The sequence below is a fragment of the Chenopodium album genome, chromosome 6 (assembly GCF_948465745.1).
Source record: "Chenopodium album chromosome 6, dcCheAlbu1.1, whole genome shotgun sequence".
In the NCBI taxonomy this organism is placed as follows: domain Eukaryota; kingdom Viridiplantae; phylum Streptophyta; class Magnoliopsida; order Caryophyllales; family Amaranthaceae; genus Chenopodium; species Chenopodium album.
Window position 1 is genome coordinate 33753588 of NC_137839.1, and position 12822 is coordinate 33766409.

General features: G+C 37.8%; 1 long non-coding RNA gene across 1 annotated transcript; it reads right to left on the bottom strand.

Moving 5' to 3' along the window:
- Positions 1-12412: 12412 nt before the first annotated feature.
- On the bottom strand, positions 12413-12822 carry LOC145634813 (uncharacterized). The gene is made up of 3 exons (XR_014113590.1): positions 12706-12822; positions 12552-12623; positions 12413-12454 (listed from the first exon to the last, which is right to left on the bottom strand). It is a non-coding gene; the product is annotated as an uncharacterized LOC145634813 (long non-coding RNA).

Here is a 12822-nt window from a genome sequence, read left to right on the forward strand (position 1 = left end):
AGCAAAACATCCCCAATGAGCTGAGGAGAACTAGAGCCCGGGGTGGAGTTCCTCAACCTCCGCCGGTCCTCCATCAGGAGAAAATCATTCTTTCATTCCTCCTTTTGATTTCAACGCCCTTCGTAGTACCCTCGATGATATCCCTCGAGACAATCAAGCTTCCATTGAGCAATGGGGGTACTACGCGAGGGCAAATTATGACAATCTTGTGCAAGCGGGCATTCAAGCGCCCTATGTGAACTACCCTTACCACCCTCCTCAAGAGGGTCCGGTCAATCATTGGGGAACCTATGACCCTCAACACCCCACCCCCCCTTGCTACGCCTATTGGGAAGGTACCATCGACCCTATTCAACGCGTTGGCAACCCCCCCCCCATACGACCCCTATCGTCCGGGTGGGTGTGATCCGGCTTATGACCCGGCATCCACATCCATCTCCGCTCCTTTTGATGGTGGTTGGGGTGCCCAAGGGTGGTCCTATGAGCACTTTAACCAACCCTTCCACCCTTTCATGGACACTCCCAGGTTTGATCCTGATAACCCCCCTCAACCTAGGGGGCGAGGAGATGATAACCAGTGATGAGGGTTCCTTTCCCTCCCCCCCGATCTTCTTGCTTGTAACTTTTGCTCGGGACGAGCAAAAGAATAGTGTGGGGGAGGATGTCCTTTTGGTTGGTTGAAGTGTACATAGGAAGGTAGAGTGGTAGGGTAGTTGCTTTCACATAAGGAGGATAGTGAGGATAGTGGCCTTGTCGTATTGATGTGGCGTTGTGACGGTGGTGATGATGTTGGTGATGTTGTGATGGTGATGTGATGAGATGGTGATGTTGTGATGATATTGATGTGGTGATGTGATGATGATGATGATGATGTTTTATGATTATTTTTGCTGATTTTTGATGATTTTCTTTGATGATTTCTGAGTTTTTGTAGGTGGAGATGCTCCCGAGAGAAAAATCCAAATTTCCCGAAAATCCAAATCCCCTTAATCCAAACTTTGTAGATAGCTTTTTATTTATTTTTTCTTCGTTTTGTTTATTTCTTTAGTCTTTTTCTTTGTTTTCTAACCTTTTCTTGTTTTGTTATGTTTGTTTTGTTTGGCTCATCTTTATTGAAGCTTGAAGCGGAGATGTAGGACGTTAAGGAGAAACACTAGCTCCCTTGGTGATATTGGATATATTACCTTGTCTTATATTTCAAGCGGCATTCGTTGAGACCTTTCCTCTCTTTCTTTTTCTTTTTCTTTGAGTGCTTAGTTTAGGTCTAGTTTAGGAAGAGTTGAATGGTTCGAGGTTGATTGATTTTGGTTCCAAGGAACCGGGGATCGTTGATGTTGATATCAACGATCACTTGTATGTCGATTGGGATTTATTTGATTTACATGCCTCGATTATGAACCTTTTTAATTTCTTCCTCCTTTTTGTGTGTTTTTCTTGTTCTCTTTTGTGTAACAAGCATGACTATGGCAAGTTGAAATATTTTTGATGTGGATTTGCTCATTCATTTGGATTCGAGAATTTGTGTGCCTTTTTGATGACATGACTTTGAATGCTTACCTTCCTAGTTGATGAGGGTTTACACGGTTTAAGAATGCTTAAGGTTGAATTCGACACATTATAAGCTAAGGTAGCCCGGTTTAGAACTTTTGATGACGTTTGAACCCCCTAGTTCACGGGAAAGTGGTAAGATGGTGTTGCTCTCCGTAGTGAATAGGATTCCCTTGGTTTGTATTTGCTTATTTTTATCCCGTGTGAGCGTTATTTGTTCTAGCCTTCATCATTCTTGTGAGCGGCGCTTTGGATCCTTAACTATGCATGTCTTAATCTTTGTGTTGGTATTTAGCTCCCAAGATCGTGACCAAACAACTTTAAAGGAGGAAGAGGGCATTTCTTCTCATTTTTCTTTGTTTTCTTTGTGTTTTGTTACAAATTTGGTTTTCATTTTTACATCCACCCACTTGCTAACCAATTTGGGCCTCATTCCCCTTTCTTGATCTAGCCATATTACAAACCTATCGGCCTATGTTCTACCAACCCATGTAGTTAGTGAAGCATTGGCTTTTGAGGTTCGAATTCGAGAGTGTTGGTTTTAGGGCAAGAAAGTTGTGAATATTGGTTCAAGTGAGATTTTGAAAGTTGTTCAGGAAAGAAAATATTTGCAAAAAGTTTGTGAGGAAGGATGCAACGTATGAAGGCCAAAAGAAAAAAAAAGGGGGGAAAAATAATATGAAAAAAAAAAGAGTTGAAAAAAAGAAAAGAAAGAGAAAATGATGAGAGAAATGAAGTAATGTTGTGAAATTTTGTATTGAAGGTTGCAATTTGAATTTAGGTTCAATTCTTAGGTTGTTTTTGAGAGATGGCCACTCTTTTGCTTCACTTAGGATTTGCCACCAAAATTTTCAAATTAATTCCCAACCTTAACCCCTAGCCATGACATTACAACCCGAGTTAAGACCCTTGGACTTGGAGGAGTGCGGTCAATAAACGGTGAAGGGAGATAGATTTCAACCCTATGGAGAGAGTGTGCATAGTTGAGATGTCGGGATAACCTTATGACTCCGCATAAAATTTCTTTTTCCGGTTCTCTCGAGGAATCATGAGGAGCTAATTTAGGGATGATTTGAAGCTAGTGGAGAGAACGCGGACCGTCTTGGTTGGGGCTAGGGCAGAGGATGAAATCATTAGTTCTCTACGCTTAGCTTAGGTTTGTCTCCTTCAACCATGAGCATGTTAGAACGTGTTCCCCCTCTTTGAGTTGAGAAAAGTAAGCATTCTTTGATTTATGTCCCTATGTTAGAGTCCATTTGGAGCATTTCCCATCGTGAAGCTTGATTGATTTTCTTAACCCTTGTCATATTATGCTTGTTGTGTGTGTTGTCTTTTTGTTTTAGTATTCCTTGCTTGAGGACAAGCAAAAGGCAAGTGTGGGGGATTTTGATGAGTGGCATTTATGCCACTCTTTTATCCTTTTTCTCTAAGGATTCTCCCCTCATTTGCACTTGTTTGGCCCTTTTTCTAAGCATTTTTACTTAGTTTTGCTTCCTCTTTTCTTTCTCCTTTATCTTCCCTTTTCTTAGTCTTCTCGCTTTGTTCTTATTATGATTTTCATGCTTATGCTTTGTAGGAACCATCGGGATTTTCAAGAGGAAGCTAAGCTCAAGGGAAGCTAGAGGAAGTATGATTCAGAAGAGGTTCGGCCGAACCTCCTGAAGGTGTGGCCGAACCAAGGTGTGGCCGAACCTGCTCAATGGTTCGGCCGAACGTCGAGGCAGGGACAAGATGAAATTTGGCAGTTTTGCAGGAGTGGCCGAACCACAGGAGTTCGACCAGACCAGGATCAGGGAGGTTCGACCGAACCTACCCATGGTTCGGCCGAACCTACCCTGTAGTCCGGCCGAACCTACCCTGTAGTCCGGCCGAACCTACCCTGTAGTCCGGCCGAACCTTCCCATTGTTCGGTCGGACCTCTCCTTTAATCTAATATTACAACAATTAATCAATCAACTAAAACTCTAATTACAAATCAAACTCACTAAACAGTTCTATTGTACTGTATTTTTTCTAATACCACCATAAAGCTCTTGTCTCTTGTTGTTTCTTCTTGCTTTTGTGGAACCTGTTCATTCATAATCACCAATTTATAATTAGTTTAAAATTTAATAGTCTAAGCAATTTCTAACAACAATCACTCTATATCATTGTTTTTAAATCATTACTGATAGTTAGTTATTGAATTAAATTCCACTTAATCAACATATTCAATTTATCATAGAAACTATAGATCCAGTAACAACATACCCAATTTTCTTATTTTATATTTAAATTAGTGAATCGAAAATTGGACATATTACATAATGGAAGCATATTTTTAACTGGACTATATTAATAAATCAACGAAATTTAACTAAAAACATCAAACAAAAAACAAGTAATGAATCAACAAAAAAAATTGCAAACTCAGACAAAGTACATATCTTAATCATATAAAAGAAGGTGAAGAAGAAAATGAGACCTTGAGGAACGATTGATGAAGAAAAATATTGGAGCAGCGATTAACGACGACGACCTCAAAGCTCCGATTAATGACGAGACCTTGGAGCAGCGATGAACTCGGAGTAGAAATAGATATAGACGACCTCGGAGTGGTGATTTAATCGTCTACGTTTGTGATTGACTGTTGGTGAGTGGTAATCGGCGGCTTGCAACTCTTTGTATTTATTAGGGTTTATTTTGATAGTATAGTTGGAATTTTAAGGTTACAAGATAGAGATAAAGGAAGGAAGTTACTAATATATTAAAAGGTTGAATAATAATATAAAAAAAATATCTCTTTAACCAATTAAATAAGAATAAAAAAATTCCCCTAAAAAAAGAATAAAAAAATTAAACGTGTAACGGTGTAAGGGACCAGTGTTTTTTTATTCATGGTTTCTTTGTCCTCAATCTGTTATACAATAAATTTTTATTTATTTAATTTGTTCTAAAACACCATATTTCATAAAGTGTGGTTTCTTATTTATATCCTAAGAAACCATATTAGTTTGTTATATGGTTTCTACACCTAAGAAACCAACTAAGTACATTATATGGTTTCTTATCAATGGTTCCTTTGCCCTATTTTGTAGTAGTGTCATGTCTTCTTAGTTCCAGTTACTTCTTCCATCACCAAGATCAACTTCACCTAAACTAATCACACACTTGAAAACCTTTATTAGTTGAGTTTGCTTTAGTTCAAGTTCCTCATCATCAAAACATTTATGCTTCAACACCATCAGTTGGACTCCAAGAAGTTCGACAAGCAAAAGAAGAGTCGGTCTGCTCAACCGACCCAGAAATCTAAAGATAGCAAAAAGAGAAAAGAAGTTTGGGCGGTTAAGGAACCTGATCACCATCCAAAAGAAAAAGAAAGAATTCAAACAATATGTCTGACAGTATGAAATCAATAGACTGTTACACATTCTTTACAGAGGTAAAGGACCGGCTGACTATTGAGAAGCCGAATCCTATAAAGAATTCCGTTCAGTTGCAAAACAAGAATAAATAATGTCACTTCCATCAGGAAATGGGCCATGACACGAATAACTACTCTAGTCTCAAGCGGACATCGGACCGTCTGGCTGACAAAGGCTTGTTGAAGTCCTATATCTTAAAGTGCAAAGAGAATTCTAAGACGAATCTGGGGAAGTCGTAAAAAAATGTACAACTTACTAGTAGCTCGAACACCGACAAGGATCCGGTCCACACTTTAGCAGGAAGATTTGCACGCGGTGGCCCGATCATTCGAGGCACCAAGGATCATCTCAAGAATATGATCCATTAAGTTGATGATGGATAGGTGTCCTCCAGTGAGACATTCCCAGAAGTTCTCATCACTTAGAAGGATCGAGGCAAAGTTTGTCGGCCGCATGACGACCTAGTCGTCATTGAATGCAAGTTAGCCAACCAGCTGGTTGGCCGGATCCTAATAAACACAGGAAGCTTCTCTGATCTCATCAGCTACAAGTGTCTATCCAAGCTTAATTACAAGTTGGAAAATCTACGCAATGTCTCCCAGCCACTAGTTGGCTTTGGCAGAGGGGTCTTGCACCCAGTCGGAGAAATCGATCTACCCATCTAGCTAGGGAAAAAGGGAAAAGGGAGACATATGGTCGTCCGGTTCCTCGTGGCTAAAGAGCTGACCGCCTACAACATTATCTTAGGTCGACCCACTCTAAACGAGTGCAAGGCTTTCATCATCCCAGCTCTCATGCGTCTTAAGTATGAAAAGGAATATGGCTCTGTTGGCTCCCTCAACGGGGATCAAAGGACAACAAGGTAGTATTTTCCCTCATACGTCAAGTCGACTACTACTGCAGCCGGTTAGTAGAAGGAGCCAATAGACCTTGACGATGTCAAGGATCCTGATTCACCCCCTCTATCAGCCTCAAAGAAAAGAAAAATTGAACAGTTGGTGGAGGTGAAGAAGGAGAAGAAATAACAATCACTGACCCGGGAGCGGTCAAATGATCTCTATCCCAGCTTGCTTGTGAGCACATTAATATTCTTCTGGACGACAGCCGTCCAAAGTGAACCGTTAAGGTGGGGACAACTGCCTTTGAAAGGTTGGGTACAAGCTTGTACCACTTGCTCACAGAATTTAAAGACATCTCTGCCTTTGAAGTAAAAGAGATGCCAGGCATCAATCCGGATCTCGCTGTCCACAAACTTGTCGTGGACCCCAAAAAGAAGCCCATTCGAAAAAAGAAGAGAAACCACAACGATGAGAGAAGTCAAGCGACATCTGTCGAGGTCAAAAAGCTGTTAGACGCCGGGTTCATTCGGCCATGTAACTTCCTTAATTGGGTTGCGAATGTGGTACTTTTAAAGAAGCCGAATGGTATTTGGCGCATGTGTGTTTATTACACTGACTTGAATAAGGCATGCGCAAAGGACAGTTATCCGCTCTCAAAGATTAAAAGTCTAGTTGACTCTACAACCGGGTATGCCTTGATAAGCTTTATGGATGCTTACTCCGGCTTCCACCAGATACCCATGTCAAAAAATGATTAAGAGAAGACGGCCTTTTGTCATACGGTGATGTCGTTTGGCTTGAAGAATGTACTGGCTACTTTCCAACAAAAGATTAATATTATCTTAATTAATCAAATTGAGAGGAATGTAGAGCCGTATATTGATGACATGATAGTTAAATCCAAGCTACAGACGGAGCACCTTGCTAATCTCTAATAAACCTTCACTACACTCAGGCGGCATAATGTCATGTTAAATCCCTAAAATGTGTTTTGGTGTTAAGTCTGGGAAGTTTCTTGGATTCCTGATTGGTCAAAGAGGGGTAGAGGCTAACCCTGAGAAGATACAGGCGGTGATTGACATGAAGTCAGCGCGCACTGTCAAGGAAGCTCAGAGACTTAACGATTGTCTAACTGCGGTCAGGAGATTCCTCAGCCGGACAGGCGACAAGTGCCTATTTTTTTTTCCAAGCAATCCGGAAGAAGACAAGATTTGAATGGGCAGATGATCCTGAGGCGACCTTTCAAAAGTAAAAAGAACATTTACACTCCTTGCCGAGGCTTGTTAGCCCCCTGCAAAAGGAGATGCTTTACATGTACCTAGCCATCTCAGATCATGCTCTTAGTGTCATTCTCCATGCTGAGATAGACAGTATTCACCTGCCGGTCTATTTTGTTAGCCATGTACTTAAAAATGCTGAACTCCGGTACCACATGGTTAAAAAATTTGTCCTTGCTCTTTACATGGATGTTAAGAAGTTGAAACCATATTTTTTGTCACATCCGGTGGTAATCATCAATACAAATCAACCCCTCAAGCGGCTAATGCACTAGTAGAAAAAACGCATTAGGCAGCGGTTCAAACCCGGTCTAAGGCACCGGTTTGAACCGCTGCCTATTTGAGGGGTGCCAAAAACCCCCTATTTGGCACCGGTTCAAAACCGGTGCCATAGGGTTTAATAGGCACCGGTTAACCGGTGCCATAGGGTGAAATAGGCACCGGTTAACCGGTGCCTAATACTGCTCTCCCGCCATTTTTTTTTGGGTGGTGGATAGTTTAGGCACCGGTTCCTGCCTAACCGGTGCCTTTTGTATTTTTTTTTTTTTTTTCGTTTTTTTTTTTTCCACCGTGCAATAATATTTTTTAAAAAAAACCTGCAATAATAATACCCTGTAATTCCAGCAATTATTTTAAATATAATAATTAATAATTTTATTATTATAATAACTAATAATAATATTATTAATTATTATATACAAAAATAATATTAGATACAAGAATTCAATTATATATATATATAGATATAAATATTCCCAAACGCAATACAAAAAAAAAAAAAAAAAGTTGCTTACATATATACAAATAATAGTAAGTACACATATATAATGAATAATAAGTTATATATATTTCAAAAGTTAACATAAATAATTTACAATTACAATGCATGCCATTTACATGTTGAAGGTGGTGAAAGACGCCAACATGTCACGAACTTCATTAAGCTCCTTGATTGTCAACGGACCATCCATTTGGACCTTGCAAAACTTGAAATACAAAAACATTATTTTAAAAATAATTAATTAGGCAAAAAATATGTATTTAATCAAATATTACCTATACGACTTCTATATAGCCCATTTACTATATTACTTGTCAAATGAACTATTTATTTCTCATAACATGTCAATGTTGGGTAGTTGTATGTGTGTAAGCTCTAAAATTGTATAGGAGAGCATTTTATTAAGGTTTATGACGGTTTTTACCCAAAATGGCTCGAATATAGCCTATATGACCTTACTTTGCCCATTTCCTACATTTCTTATTAAATGAACTTTATTTATCTCATAACATGTCAATATTATCTAGTTATAGGTGTATAAGGAAAGAAATCACATCAAAAGAGCATATTAACACAAAATGGCCCTAATATGGCCCATATGACTTCTATTCAACCCATTTTCTACCTTTCTTGTGAAATAGCCTTTTTGTTTCTCATAACATGTCATTGTTGGATAATATTAGGTGTCTAAGGCTAGAAATCACATCAATATAGCATTTCAAAAAGTTTAACAACACATTTTACTCAACATGGCCCAAATAGGGCTTATATGACTTCTATGTAGCCCAACCATTTTCTACATTACTTATCAAATGAACTATTTCTTTCTCATAACATGTCAATGTTGGGTAGTTGTATGTGTGTAAGCCCTAAAATTATATAGGAGAGCATTTTATTAAGGTTTATGACGGTTTTTACCCAAAATGGCCCGAATATGGCCTATATGACCTTACTTTGCCCATTTCCTACATTTCTTATTAAATGAACTTTATTTATCTCATAACATGTCAATATTATCTAGTTATAGGTGTATAAGGAAATAAATCACATCAAAAGAGCATATTAACACAAAATGGCCCTAATATGGCCCATATGACTTCTATTCAACCCATTTTCTACCTTTCTTGTGAAATAGCCTTTTTGTTTCTCATAACATGTCATTGTTGGATAATAGGTGTCTAAGGCTAGAAATCACATCAATATAGCATTTCAAGAAATTTTAGGACTTACCTCATCAAGCTGTTGAGTGTCCGTACAATGAGTCACAATGTCAAGCATGAATCTCATCACATACAAAGCACAATCAAGTCCATTCTCTTGTTGTGCGCACTAGCATATGACAAACAAATCACATCAGTGAAACATGCAAAGGAAATGAGCAAATATTTACTACCATAGATTTTCAAGATAATCACAATAATATCATGTAAATTACCAACGGTGTCTTCCATGTTGGACCCTTTGGAGCACGACAATGTAGCTTCTTCATAACACTGTAGTATAAAAAATACAATCAAATTTGATTAGTCGTATGATTACTAAATTAGTTATTATTAGCAATAATCATCACTATAGGTTGCTATATATATTTACTTTTGCAATATAGACTTCACGAGCCACTTCTCCGATGATCGAGCTGAATCAAGGTGATAAATTGTGTTAGTGGAATTACAAATCACCATGAGGCTCCAATGCTCCCTACATAAGTTCACAATAGACAAGGTAATTAATATTTAGGAGTCAACATATAATGAGGCCAAATCGATTGAATTTGACATGGTTAGTCATACTCTCTATAACATGGGGCGAATATGAACTTGTCTCCCGCACGCGTTGATTCCCTTATACTCTGTTCAACATAGTACAACACGTCATGGGGGTTGCCTATGATTTTAGTAGTGGATAACTGCTCGGGGCATAACCACCCAACTTTACACGGAGAATCAGTGTCAGTTAAGTGCTCCTGTAGTGCTCTGCGTGCATGAACAGTTAAGTGCCTATGAGGCGCCCCCGCTGCCGGAACAGCGAAGGCAGCCCGTGCCGAGGCCACAGCAGCCCCATGTTATAGAGAGTATGACTAAGTGAGTTTATAAGTTGAGAAATGAAGAAAATAGGCAAGTGAGTAGCCATTTCGGGTCAAAATGGCTTTTTTTTATGAATTTGACCCAAAAACTTAGAACTTGGCGATTTTTATGTAATTTCAAATGACAAACACTTATAAATATGTGATTATGAGTTGTTTTGAGATGCAAGGAGTTTATAAGTTGAGAAATGAAGAAAATAGGCAAGTGAGTAGCCATTTCGGGTCAAAATGGCTTTTTTTATGAATTTGACCCAAAAACTTAGAACTTGACGATTTTTATGTAATTTCAAATGACAAACACTTATAAATATGTGATTATGAGTTGTTTTGAGATGCAAGGAGTTTATAAGTTGAGAAATGAAGAAAATAGGCAAGTGAGTAGCCATTTCGGGTCAAAATGGCTTTTTTTTATGAATTTGACCCAATAACTTAGAACTTGGCAATTTTTATGTAATTTCAAATGACAAACACTTATAAATATGTGATTATGAGTTGTTTTGAGATGCAAGGAGTTTATAAGTTGAGAAATGAAGAAAATAGGCAAGTGAGTAGCCATTTCGGGTCAAAATGGCTTTTTTTTATGAATTTGACCCAATAACTTAGAACTTGGCGATTTTTATGTAATTTCAAATGACAAACACTTATAAATATGTGATTATGAGTTGTTTTGAGATGCAAGGAGTTTATAAGTTGAGAAATGAAGAAAATAGGCAAGTGAGTAGCCATTTCGGGTCAAAATGGCTTTTTTTATGAATTTGACCCAATAACTTAGAACTTGGCGATTTTTATGTAATTTCAAATGACAAACACTTATAAATATGTGATTATGAGTTTTTTTGAGGTGCAAGGAGTTTATAAGTTGAGAAATGAAGAAAATAGGCAAGTGAGTAGCCATTTCGGGTCAAAATGGCTTTTTTTTATGAATTTGACCCAATAACTTAGAACTTGGCGATTTTTATGTAATTTCAAATGACAAACACTTATAAATATGTGATTATGAGTTGTTTTGAGATGCAAGGAGTTTATAAGTTGAGAAATGAAGAAAATAGGCAAGTGAGTAGCCATTTCGGGTCAAAATGGCTTTTTTTTATGAATTTGACCCAATAACTTAGAACTTGGCGATTTTTATGTAATTTCAAATGACAAACACTTATAAATATGTGATTATGAGTTGTTTTGAGATGCAAGGAGTTTATAAGTTGAGAAATGAAGAAAATAGGCAAGTGAGTAGCCATTTCGGGTCAAAATGGCTTTTTTTTATGAATTTGACCCAATAACTTAGAACTTGGCGATTTTTATGTAATTTCAAATGACAAACACTTATAAATATGTGATTATGAGTTGTTTTGAGATGCAAGGAGTTTATAAGTTGAGAAATGAAGAAAATAGGCAAGTGAGTAGCCATTTCGGGTCAAAATGGCTTTTTTTATGAATTTGACCCAATAACTTAGAACTTGGCGATTTTTATGTAATTTCAAATGACAAACACTTATAAATATGTGATTATGAGTTTTTTTGAGGTGCAAGGAGTTTATAAGTTGAGAAATGAAGAAAATAGGCAAGTGAGTAGCCATTTCGGGTCAAAATGGCTTTTTTTTATGAATTTGACCCAATAACTTAGAACTTGGCGATTTTTATGTAATTTCAAATGACAAACACTTATAAATATGTGATTATGAGTTGTTTTGAGATGCAAGGAGTTTATAAGTTGAGAAATGAAGAAAATAGGCAAGTGAGTAGCCATTTCGGGTCAAAATGGCTTTTTTTTATGAATTTGACCCAATAACTTAGAACTTGGCGATTTTTATGTAATTTCAAATGACAAACACTTATAAATATGTGATTATGAGTTGTTTTGAGATGCAAGGAGTTTATAAGTTGAGAAATGAAGAAAATAGGCAAGTGAGTAGCCATTTCGGGTCAAAATGGCTTTTTTTCTGAATTTGACCCAATAACTTAGAACTTGGCGATTTTTATGTAATTTCAAATGACAAACACTTATAAATATGTGATTATGAGTTTTTTTGAGATGCAAGGAGTTTATAAGTTGAGAAATGAAGAAAATAGGCAAGTGAGTAGCCATTTCGGGTCAAAATGGCTTTTTTTTATGAATTTGACCCAAAAACTTAGAACTTGGCGATTTTTATGTAATTTCAAATGACAAACACTTATAAATATGTGATTATGAGTTGTTTTGAGATGCAAGTAGTTTAAAAGTTGAGAAATGAAGAAAATAGTCAAGTGAGTAGCTAATTTACCTCCTTATTAATCAACTTCACCCATGCACGTGGCCAATCAACGAAGCTACCTACAGCTTGCCAAAGTGCTGTTATCTCAACCTCCTCTATCGGTACGGGTAGTGGGATGTCTTCGAACCCCGTAACCACTGAATCGATCCCAACCGAGTAATGATGTGGCCCCGCCGTAGCACCCGTCGTCGGTTGGGCAATATCGTACGCCACCAAACTCAACACGGTACTATTTGCATGCCCCGGGGCTAGAAGTGCACACCGGGTGTCTTCCTACACAAGTAAATATATAAAAAGAAGATAGTTAAGTAGGACTTTTACAACAGCATAGTTATAACAAAATTCATTAAGGTAGAGGGTTACAAATTACCTGTAACTCTGGAAATTCATGCGGTGTTGGATTTTCAAGCTCCCTCGAGTCCGCATGTGTAGGAGTAGGAACCTACAATAGTACATCAATCATTGCACCTAAAATCTCAATTAACTCGGTATTTTAAAACTTTTAATAACCCAGTTGATTTTACCTGAGGTGACACATCTTCACCACGTATCTCATCTCCTCCATGTCTATCACCTTCTCCTTGTCCTTTTGGTTCAGAACATGAGTCGACCGGGGTACGAGTGAGAAACGGCAAAGTCGG